This window comes from Euprymna scolopes, chromosome 28, assembly GCF_053919585.1.
Source record: "Euprymna scolopes isolate OS-2025 chromosome 28, ASM5391958v1, whole genome shotgun sequence".
Lineage (NCBI taxonomy): Eukaryota > Metazoa > Mollusca > Cephalopoda > Sepiida > Sepiolidae > Euprymna > Euprymna scolopes.
In genome coordinates, this window is record NC_136509.1 from 16,875,501 (window position 1) to 16,887,807 (window position 12,307).

Consider the following 12,307-nt stretch of genomic DNA (forward strand, 5'->3'; position numbering starts at 1 on the left):
TCATCTTTAGTTAACTATTACGTGTAATTATATTCATGCAGATATTCTACATGATTTATACTTGCATAATATTTGCGAAAAAAGTTTATAGTAAACACCAAATTGTTTCCATATATATTTATGTTTACGTATATATTTTTGTTAAACAAACCTATCTATCTATATATCTATAAAAGTGAACGTGTCTGTGTATCTGTCTGTGTGTCTGTCTGTGTCCATCTGTGTACATTTCCCTACGAAATATCCCCATCAATTTTTAGTCTATAGACTCGAAATTTGATATACAGGGTACTGAGATTTCGGAAAATCTCTGTGATTAGCTATAAATTTGGCTGTTAAGGGGTCAAAGTTCAACGATTTGACCTTTGAGAACTTTACCAAACTCCTCCGTCAATTTTGGGTCTAAACACCTGAAATTTTAGATATAGGTTCCTTGGACATGGATCTAACTTAATAACTTGATTAGAGCCCTTAAACATAAATATTAATGGGTCATAATAGGGGTCAAAGTTAAAAAAATTGACCGTCTTTTTTTTTTTTTGCTCAGCATAGACATCACACTCGGGCAACGCCGGGAACCCATGGTAGTATATCTATAAAAGTGAACGTGTCTCTGTGTGTGTGTCTGTGTACATTTCCCTACGCAATAACTCTGTCAATTTTCAGTCTTCAGACTCAAAATTTGATATACAGGGTACTGAGATTTGGGAAAATGTACGTGATTGGTTTTCGGACAGAAATTTGGCCATTAAAGGGTGAAAGTTCTAGGATTTGACCTTTGAAAACTCTACCAAACTCCTCCGACATTTTTGGGTCTAGACACGTGAAATTTTCGATATGGATTCCTTGGACATGGATCTAACTTAATAACTTAATTTGAGCCCAAAACAATAAATGTTAAGGGGTCATAATATGGGTCAAAGTTAAAAAAAAGTTGACTGCTTTTTCTTTTTTTTGCTCAACATACACCTCCAAACACCCGGCTCAAATGCTAATATTTTGATTGATTTATGAGATGTTTTTTTATAAAAGTACTTTGCCAAATTACTCAACATGATTAATAAATGCAATTTTGGAGTTGTCTTGATTATAACTTTTCTTGTTTCATAGTTTCTGTGAAGCCCTGACTTCTTTTGATACATTCAGATTGTAATTAAACACATATAGATGTACGAAGCAAAACAAAAAACAAAAAACAAAAAAAGACAACAACAAAAAAAAAAAAAAAAAAAAAAAAAATGAACGAAACGAAATGATACAAAAAGTGCCGTTTCGTTTTCATACAAAAAATGAAAATAAATAAGTAAATATTTTAAACAAAACGGAACAAAACGAATCCAACCCTTCAAATTTCCCTTATAGGTAGGTAAATTTTGAGGCATTATTATAAAATGGCAGGCAAAATCGATTCGTAAACAGTAAATAATTCTCCCAATATTAGGTAAATTATTTACGACAAGGCAAATGCCTGTCTGATTATCTCTGGCTACTGGCGCTTTAAATATGGGGAGAATTTTGGTCCACTTCTTCGAGGGGTGTTCTTAATAGCACAAAAAAGCACAGCTAACTATGCCCTTGCTTACAGTATACCTTCAGCACATATTTCAGCATAGCTCTACATTGAAATACTTAATGTGACCAAACAATCTCAAGACTTAACATTTGCTGATGCTATTGATGGCATGCTAGTGATTTTTCACAATTCTACGATACTGATGTGATCAGATAGTTTATGATCCAAATGGTTTTGTAAAGTTACTATTTTATGGCATATTTAGACAGTCTAAGTAACCCATTCAGGTCTGAATAAGCTCACAGGAATGGTATAAGCGTCATAGATTTTCGCCTTGATTGTGTACGGTATGTGTTTAAAAGTTCAGTCGGTTTTGTTACTTGCAAAGACGTCCCAATGTCTTACACTTGGAAACTAAAAATTGAACCTCAGTCGGGCATTTAAGATGACAGAAAATAGCTTAAAATGTATATTAGTAATGCAGTCGTAGTCGCTTGGTTTAACTTGAAATGATTGATTGACATCCAAATGTATTGAATTCAATTCCTGTCATTTTTCGTTTCACATTGGGTACAATGTTTAATCTTTATATTCAAAGGTCATTTTTTTCAGACAAGGTCATCCTTTTGCCACTGACAATGATGATGACACTTTAGTGCAGGTGATTGCAAACAATAGTTCGCGGATCACGTGTGAATCACGAAAGCTATTCATGAGGCCTGCCAAACGTTTGTAATCTTTTACGTTTAAACTGAGTTTAATTTATCTTTCAAGTAAATGTGTTTCATGTAAATAATCTAGAGTGCGTTAAAACTTTTAACAATAAAAAAATAAATTTTATGCCTCAGAAATTTTTGGAGATGAGAATTGAAAATTTGTATTATTTGGATTATTTCAGATTAATATACTCTGTGGTGAATGTGGACCTTGCAATGAAAAGTTTACCTACACTCTCTTCGGAGTTGAGCCATTCTTCTAATAGAAAATTGTAGTTGTCCCCCCCCCCCAAAAAAAATGGCAGCATCAATCCAGTCAGAGAAGCTATTCCAGATAAGGAATTACACATGTCAGGATCAGCAGAGCATAGTTCCGTACTCATGTCAAGATGGAAAGTTATAACTGAAGAATTAAAAAATATTTTTTATAAAGAGACTCTGGCACTTCCTTAGTTCGTTTTCATCACATTTGATTATAAATACAATCGTCCAGTAATGCCAAAAATATTGCAACACTCCCTCTTGCCTAGCTGTTGGTTTAATGATCGGGCAATGCTGGATTTTGTGAATAGCAAATGTAAACAACGAACCGGCCTGGACATCCCACACCTTAACCTGGAGATGATGTCAATTATCAGACAAAGAACGATAGCATTCGGTTAATATATACACACATAACAAAAAGAACAGACAGTGAGAGACGAGTCAAGCAGACATGCATGTGACTGGAAATTTGCCAACATCATCCTACTCTATCTCTCTGTCTCTCTCTCACGCGGCATGCCACTTTGAACAAATATGACGTGAAATGTTAAATGAATGCAATGTTTTCATAAACTGAGTGAGCCATTGAGTTATTAAAAATATATACATCCGTAAGTATTCAGAAAAAGTGCAGCTGAAATCATACATACGTTCGCTATGATATAACACTTGCTAATTTGGAGCCGTGACCAGAATTCGAACTTGAATTACCACGGCCACAATGTAAACAAGCCATTAATCTAATAAGACCCACACTGTCTATCAAGCTCCAGCCCCTGTATCATCACTGCAGTGTTCCATCTCTGTGCTTGTTTTACACGTACAATGGAATGTATTTTGACGAACTTGCTGCACTTGTTGCCCCCACCAATGTAAATGCCATCAACTCAAAGCGCAGAAAAATTCCACCCCTTTACTATAAGGTACCAGATACTAGAAGGTTTTTACCCCCATAGCTTCTTTCCACAAACTGTTTACCTTTGAGGTTCCCTTCCTGCTTCCCGTTTCCCTCACTGTATCAACATGCAGAAAGTTTAATGTAATGTGAACAACCATCTCACTGCACAACACACCACTAAGAATCCCTTATAAATCTGGCTCCTTATTCACAGTGTTGTATATGGAAGGGGACAGACTACCAGTAATTAGAGAAAGCCGTAAATAGGATTGAAAATAATATTTATTATAAGGAAACGGATGGAATCGAACCTAGTATTCAAGAGTTGAAAAGAATACTCATGGTAATTTAGATGCAATCCTAGAAATATGGGGTATTGTCCATTGTGTAAGAATAACGATATCCCTAGAGGTCAGAGTTAGGACAATGGAAATCAAATTTAGGAATTTTTTTCTGTTGCCAAAAGGAAACGTGTGGAGGCATATGTAATATGTAAATCCACGTGAGGAGACATTCACATGCCTGAACACCTTTTGACGTCACAAAGAAAGATAGATTACAAATACTCAATCAAGTCGAGTCAGTTATGGAGAGTAGTTGAGTTAGCCGAACCCTTTGGAAGCGACCAGAAAAGTAAGCAAGAAAATCGAATACCTGATCATCATCATAATCATCTGGAAGAATAAATATCATAATGTTATTTGTAAATCTTCGTTTGTCATCATTCAACCTGAAAGGTAATGTGTTTTGTAATTCGTGTTTGTAAAAGAACATTTATATGTAACACCCTTCCAAAGTGTTAACTGCCTGTCCCCCATCCTCAAAAGTGTTAACCGTATCTCCTCATAAATAACTGTCTGTCCCCATCATAAATAAGGTATCTCCCCTCAGTGTGTAAAAAGAATTGTCCATTTCACATCTCTCTCACATCTGTATCCTTTCTACTACAAAGAATGAACTCAACAAGTAATTGTCATCATCATCGTTGTCGCCGTATACGCCGTTGCATAAATATCTCATCGTCTGTTATATGTCTCCGATATGTACACCCGCTATTCAACACACTTATATCTTAGTGGCAATGATTTGTTTGGGTTGAATAATGAGGAATAATATTAACATTCCGGGCAACGCCGAAGGTGTGCTTGTCGACGATTATTATGATTATTCAAGCCAAAAAGTTTTGTCAGCTAAACTATGTTTGAGAATAATCAAAATATTTAGAATAATTTATTTACATTGATTGAGAAATGAAACTTAAAAAATGTTATCATAACAATTTAGTTACAACAATGACATGAAAACACATCAGTTATCACGTTGACACATCGATTCTCGCTCGATCACAGAAGTTAAGCAACATTGAACTTGGTCAGTACTGTATGTGTTCCCCACTTATCTCGGCGTTGTTTCCAGTCGTCCTGGACTCCTCCTTGTCACTGGACTCAAACACTGCCGATTCAGGAGAGGTGTGGTTGGAGATTGCACAAGCCTTGCCTCGCAATTACACACACAGCTGCCTTTTTTTTACACAGTGGTCACGACTTGTCAAGGCCCAGAAGCCACTCAGGGATAAGGGTTATTGAGAGTACATTACGTTAGTGTGGAGATTTGATGAAGCGTTTACTTAAGGGGGCGGTTCATTAGGAATTTGTTAACGTTGGACTTGAACACATCCAAGTTGTAGTCAGGTGGGAAGCAGGCAGACGGAACAGAGTTCCACAGGCGTGCAGTTCTAAGAAAGAAGCTTTGTTCATGGAATCCACATTTTGCCTCGCGCGGGGATATCCTTTGTCTTTGGAGACTGAACGGAGGCATCGACATACATACATACATACATACATACATACATACACACATGCATACATACACACATGCATACATACATACATACATACATACACATACATACACACATGCATACACAAATAGATACATACATACACATACAAACATACATACATACACACATATACATACATACACACATACATACACATGCATACATGCATAAATACACATACATACATACATAAAAACAGGCATAAAAAACATCAGGTGATTATCTTAGTAGCGTATACTAATAACGTAATGAGACAGTTTGAAAGACAATTATCAGTTAGTCAATAATCCGTGGTCAGAGGGACAAAGACGGCCGTGAATAGCAACGGCTCTAAGTAGAGGAAAATGTTGATAGTAAAAAGCAACTTTCCAATGGGGGAGACATCCAAAATAAAGCTGCTGTGAATACCACTAAGACTTCAAGTTTTACGAATCGTCATTTGTAGCTTTTCCGAGGATCCATCAAATCAATACCAAAGATGGACCAGGTATGTTTCTCCATTTGCCGATGTAAATCCCCAGATAATTGTTATTTGTTCCTTAATGTTATAATTGTTATGTGTCCTGTTAAAACAACCACTAGACGATCAATATACACATTTATGTCTAGACAAGTAAATATATATAAACACGTCAATAAATACACGTCATGTATACAACCCTCATCTTATACAAAACCTCACTATACGGCAATAAAAGTAATAAATAAATAAATAAAATAAATTTTACACATGAAAACAGACAAAAAAAAAGAAAATTCTCGTAACTAGTCTTTTATTGATTACTAGCTGCCCGTGTCCCGACGTTGCACAGGAAATGAGATTAACTGAAGGGATTCCATGTTAGTAGAAAATAGTTGACTTGTTTACAATGACTAGCTAAATAAGAAAGTTATTATTTCAACAGAGGTTGTAAAATTTACGTACTCATATTTACAGATGTAGGGATTATTCGTTTATTTGTATATAGATTTTTTTTAACAGAAATGCACATGCAAGGTCTGAAGTTTATGGACCATGCGGTAAACAACGGCCTGATGTACAAAGTACTTTTTATGCATCCATTTTTACACATGAAAGAGAATGTTGTGTTTATATCTATCTGCTATTATGTAAAATGAACTTTTTCTAAGTGTGTGTGTGTGTGTGTGTGTGTGTGTGTGTGTTCGTTCCCTATGGAAAACAGCTTGGCCGATTTTTATGAGATTTCGAACGAAAGTACTTTATGTATCTGGATGTGTTCTTAGATAGGTTTTGTATCAGAATGTCTTCGATAAGTATTTGATAATTGAAAAAAGCCAATGACAGAAGGAACAAGCGATTTTGACCAAAGTTAACACCTTATTACCATACAAGCAGAAAGGCCAGTCATATAAAATCAACAGTAGGCTCCTTGATATGACAGGGACGCGTTCAAAATGAATGTTTCTGTTTGAGCACAATTGAAGCATGATACTTGACTTTTGTATTTTTAACTTTAATTCAACCCATTTTATATAAAACATAATTTTATACAATCAACAGTAGATTTTCTACAGTGTAATGTAAACTACCATGTATTGTTGGCTAAATCATTGCGGAGAGTCATGGGAAGTTTCCTCCAGGTACATCACGATCGATCCCCAACTAGAGCAATTAAATGGTTTGATTGAAACATAGTGGATTTCAATGATTTCGATTGCAATAAAAATCTGGAAGTGTGAAAAATTCGTTGATCATCATTCAACCCCGGCCAACGTAGGCTCTCCCTGCTAGTTTGTACATATATTTTTAATGAAAGTACATTCGGTATCAGCATGTAGAAATTTAAATGTAGTGTGAACAAACATCTCACTGCACAATTTCTGCAGATTAGTGTCAAAGGGGAAAATCGAGATTATTTCATATATAAGAAGATAAGAAGATGATTCAGAATATTTTTCTCGATGAATACACGTTTCCAGAATCAAAATATATTAACGAATGTTCAGATCATCACATAGATACTGTCAATGTAAACTTAACATTTGCAATTCGTACACAGTCAGTGCTAATATGAGGCTTAACCAATGCAATGCCTCCATTCAGTATCAAGAGACAATGGATACTTACTAATACATCATTACATAGTGTTATACGTAACTCAATGTAAACCTAACATTCACAATTGATACACAGTCAGTACTTAACCAATGCAATGTCTCCGTTCAGTCTCAAAAGACAATGGGTACTTTCTACTAGGGTAGCCGCATGTGTAATTGTGAGCAAGGGTTGCACAATATCCAACTACTGAGATTTTATTTTTACTGGAGGGAGGAGCACCTGGGTACAATATAATAATCAACAAAGAATTTGCTCTATAATAATACCGAAATTTGCATAAATTAAAATATTATATTTAACCATATCTTGTGACCGGACAACGCCAGGTGCCCTTCTAGTATATATATATATATATATATATATATATATATGTGTGTGTGTGTGTGTGTGTGTGTGTGTGTGTGTGTGTGTGTGTGTGTTACAAACGGTCACCTCGATATCAGATATTATTTTATTATTCTGTTAGCGATATAGGATAAACATTTGATTGTACGTTCGAACTGAACGAGATTCCACTAATTCCTTATCCTTTTAAAACCCAGTACGAAAATCTGTCTGAAGAAATTCTCTTCCACTGACCGAGGACAGAAAAAGCGAAATATGACGGCAGAACAGTTATCACTCTGTGATCCGATCTCGGAAACCAAAGAAAGGAGATCATGAAGCGGCACTGCTTGAGTTCAATGGCAAGGAGGAGTGCCAGACGACTTGAAACAATGTGGAGATAAGCAGCCAACACATACAGTTCCTAAATTGTCACCCATTTGAGTACTGACCAGGCTCAACGTTGCTTAACGTCAGTGATCTAACGGGAACCGGTGTGTAACATGAATTATGCCGTATCTAACTTAACTGATATATAAAGCAAAGTCAATGTTCCTATTCTTTTATCAATATTTGATTCAAGTTAAACAGGTTTTCTGGCATTGCAGAACAAGTCTCAACTCAAAGACAACAGAAAATGGGGTCAGGCTAAAATAAATTTCCGATGAAATATGCTTCCTTGACTTCAGGTTAGGATTAAAAATAAAAATCCACAGTATAATACAAAAGTATTCAAACAATTTCTATGATTTTTTTTCAGAATAATTGGTATTTTAAAGATTTTCTGTTTTACTAAAAATAATATTTATCTTTCATGTTGGTCTCTTGGTCTTACTGGATTCCAGGACAAGACTTTATCTAGTCTGGTGGAGTATCCAGCTTCGTGCTATTACTTGAGGTGGAAGAAGGTGCACCATTCCTCGGAAAAGCAAATGTGAGGAGATCTTATTTGGGCTGTGATTTTGAATATTTGGTCAGAGTTTACTTCTATGGAAAAAGTATCCTCATGCCAGATTGTTCTGACAAATCCCTGTACAAAGAGACCTTAGACACTCGAAGATAGTGTCTAGTAGGCATTCAATATATATATATATATATATATATATATATATATATATATATATATATATATTCATTATAAAAACATTTCATTTAATGAAATCAAATTTACTTAAGAAATATAATTTTTACACAATTTTTTACATCAAGGTAATTTGCTATTATTTTGAAAATACTACAAAAAGTTTTATTTTTTAATAATACAAAAATTTAATGACATTGTAATTTATAAAATTTTTCATAAAATTATAAATTATAAAAATATTAAATGCTATGGTGTATTATAAAAATATTTAATGAGATTGTATATTATAAAAATATTTAATAAAATTTTACATTATAAAAAATTTAATGAGATTGTGTATTATAAAAATATTTAATTAAATTATGTCGGTTTTGTTTGTAGATTCTTGCAACATATTAAGAAGACTTAAAACTTAAAAACGGGATATAACTGTATTCGATAATAGAGAGTTACTTCCCTTTGATTAAAAAATGATAAAATACTCCAACACAGCTTCAATAACGAAAATCCTGCGATATTGTAAGTGCACTACCGAGCGACGTCAGGTCGGGATAGCTTGTTGGTTACATAATTAGTGAGGCTGTAAATACATTTTCAGATTTCTTATTATTTCATTCTCGCATTGAATATTTTCTTGTCAATTAGATTCAAGTGACACTCCTCTGATGAATATTAATTGAAAGTAGAATTTTGCTTGGAGGAATTTAAATTTCTCTTTTTGTCAACCATTTTAAGTAGATTTAGTTTAAGCATTAAATTAAAGATTTCATCGCATTAATTTAGTCACGAACATTGTAACATCTCGTAGATTTAATTACTTCATCTTTTCTTATCTCCTTCTTTATCAGCATCATATATTTTGTGCTAATCACCATTATTTTCGTCTTCCTGTCTATCATCATCATCATCATCATTTTCTACATCATCATTGTCGTCGTCATCATCTTTATGTTTATCATCTTTTTCATTATCTTCTTCATCATCATTTTATTGCAGATGAAACAGACAAAAAGATGATATTGATAAAAAGGACTTCTTCAGCAATACCATCATAATTTTCTCCTTTATTTTGTACTTCATCATCTTATATATATATATATATATATATATATATATATATATATATATATATATATATATATATATATAATCTAAAGGAGATTACAACAATAGTCTAAAGAGCAGAGTGTATTTTAATGTAATAGTAAAATTACTAGTTTAATTAAAATACAGGGAAAGAAAAAGTGCTCGTTGTAATTAGATATATAATAAGCTCGATAGGTAAATATCCTAGAGCTAATTTAATATTTAGTAATGTGATTGATAATTTAAAAATCAAATTATAATTAAATTAAAAATCCGTTTCATAAGAAGGAACAACAACAAAATCAATAATTTGTACGGTCGTTTCGGAAAACAGTGTTTTTATTGTGGTAGACATAAAGTTACGGACAATAATTTTTACATGTAGTGTTTTTAACAAACAAAGTTTCCTCATCAGCAAATATTGGGAAGGGTTTTTATTATATGTAAAAGACACCATAAATAAACCTAGCATTAAAAGTAAGGCAGATGTATCTGGAAAAAATTAAAATAAAGGTATGGATTTAACTTGATAAGAAAATTAATATGGGTTAAAGATAGAAATAAAATAGAGTAAAATTATAAATATAAATTTGGTTTAAGTACCATAATATAATAGTATTTTTCGATAAAACTCATAGACACATACACATATATATACATACACGTTTACTCTTGAATTTAATAGGGTGGTTGTATTTTTTATATCTTCATATTTCAAAATTTTTAGGGTCTCTTTTGTACATAGTGCACAGAATTTATCTCCTGGTTTATATGGTTTGCAAGATTCAATTACTGGCCATTTCAACTTGAAAGAAATATTTTTATTCTTAAGTTGCCAAATATACTTGGATAGAGTAGTTTGGCTTGACAGAGAGTTATTTTTAAAACAATATTTGTGCGTTGAAATTCTATGTTTTATTAGGCCAGATGTGGAACCAAAATATATTGTCTCTTGTTTATTGTGATTATTTTCCGTTATTATCAATCACATTACTATATATATATATATATATATATATATATATATATATATATATATATATATATATACATAATCATCATCATCTTCATCACCTTATCTAAATATTAATTTACTTGACCGTACTTTCAGTATCACAAATAAACATCATCATTGCAAACATTAATTAATGAGAAACGATTAACCGCCCTTTATAGTCGCTCTTTATCAGATAAAATTCATTAAAACCATTTCCCCTCAAAAATTTTTCAAAAAGGACATGACTGTCTGCTTACAGTTTCATAATAGAAAATATCCTCAAGGTGTACACTTGAAAAAATAGAGAGATAAAAAAATGAGACAGACAGACAGACAGACAGACAGACAGACAGATAGATAGATAGATATAGAAAAGCGGTCTGAAGATTTAGGCAGCATGTTTTCATTTAAACACACGCTATCATCTCGAAGCTAGTGTTTCCGTTTTTTTAAAAGTTAATTCTACTTTTCGTATAATCATTCTTTGTAAAATTGCTGCATGTTCCTGTATAATTTATTTAAAAATTATTCAGAAAAAAACCCAAAACAAAACAGTCTGGTGTTTCATTGAAAAAAAAAATCTGAGTCTAAATTTTTTAAATCAATTATTTTTCGCTTGAAAAAGTTAAAAAAAGAATTTGCTAAAAAAATGTTTAAAATATCATCGTTGTTTTATTTTATTTATTTTTTTATTCATTTTATTAATAATGTGTTTTGAAAATGTTCAACTACCGGGGAATTCCCACGGGTTCTGCTGGCTATTAATCATCATCATCATCATCATCATCATCATCATCATCATCATCATCATCATCTTATTATTATTATTATTTAGCATCATCTCTGCTCTCCACCATTATCATGTCATTTTCTTCTTCTTCTTCTTCGTCTTCTTCTTCTTTTTCATTTTGTTGTTGTTGTTCTTCTTCATTTTCTTCTTTTTCTTTCTTTTTTTTCTTCTTCTTCTTCTTCTTTCACTTTTTGTTGTATCAGGGCAACAAGACGCCTTAGGCTTTTCGTTTTGAGCAAAGTATAGTATCTGTTCGGATACTACATTTCACCTTTTTCTGTCCTCGATAAATGAACAAAAAGTCATTCCAAACTGAGGCAATTATAATTCTCGACTTTTATATGAACAATATCGTCTGCAGAGGTCTTTAGTTACTTACGACTAGCTAAACGAAACATGCTCATCAATGTGTAGCAACATATTAATGCTTATGTAAAAGAAATAAAATGTATTTCTGGCGCTACTTTCGTATTTCTTCGTATTTTTCGTATTAACATCCTTGAAACCTCGTTGGTTGCGTCATTTCTGGAAAATATTAACCTGGAATTATTTATATACATATATGTGTGTGTTTGTGCGTGTGTATGCGTGTGTGTATATGTATATACGTGTATATATGTATATACATATATATTGATATAAATATATGTATATATATATTAATGTATATATGTATATATACATATTAATGTATATATATATATATATTCAT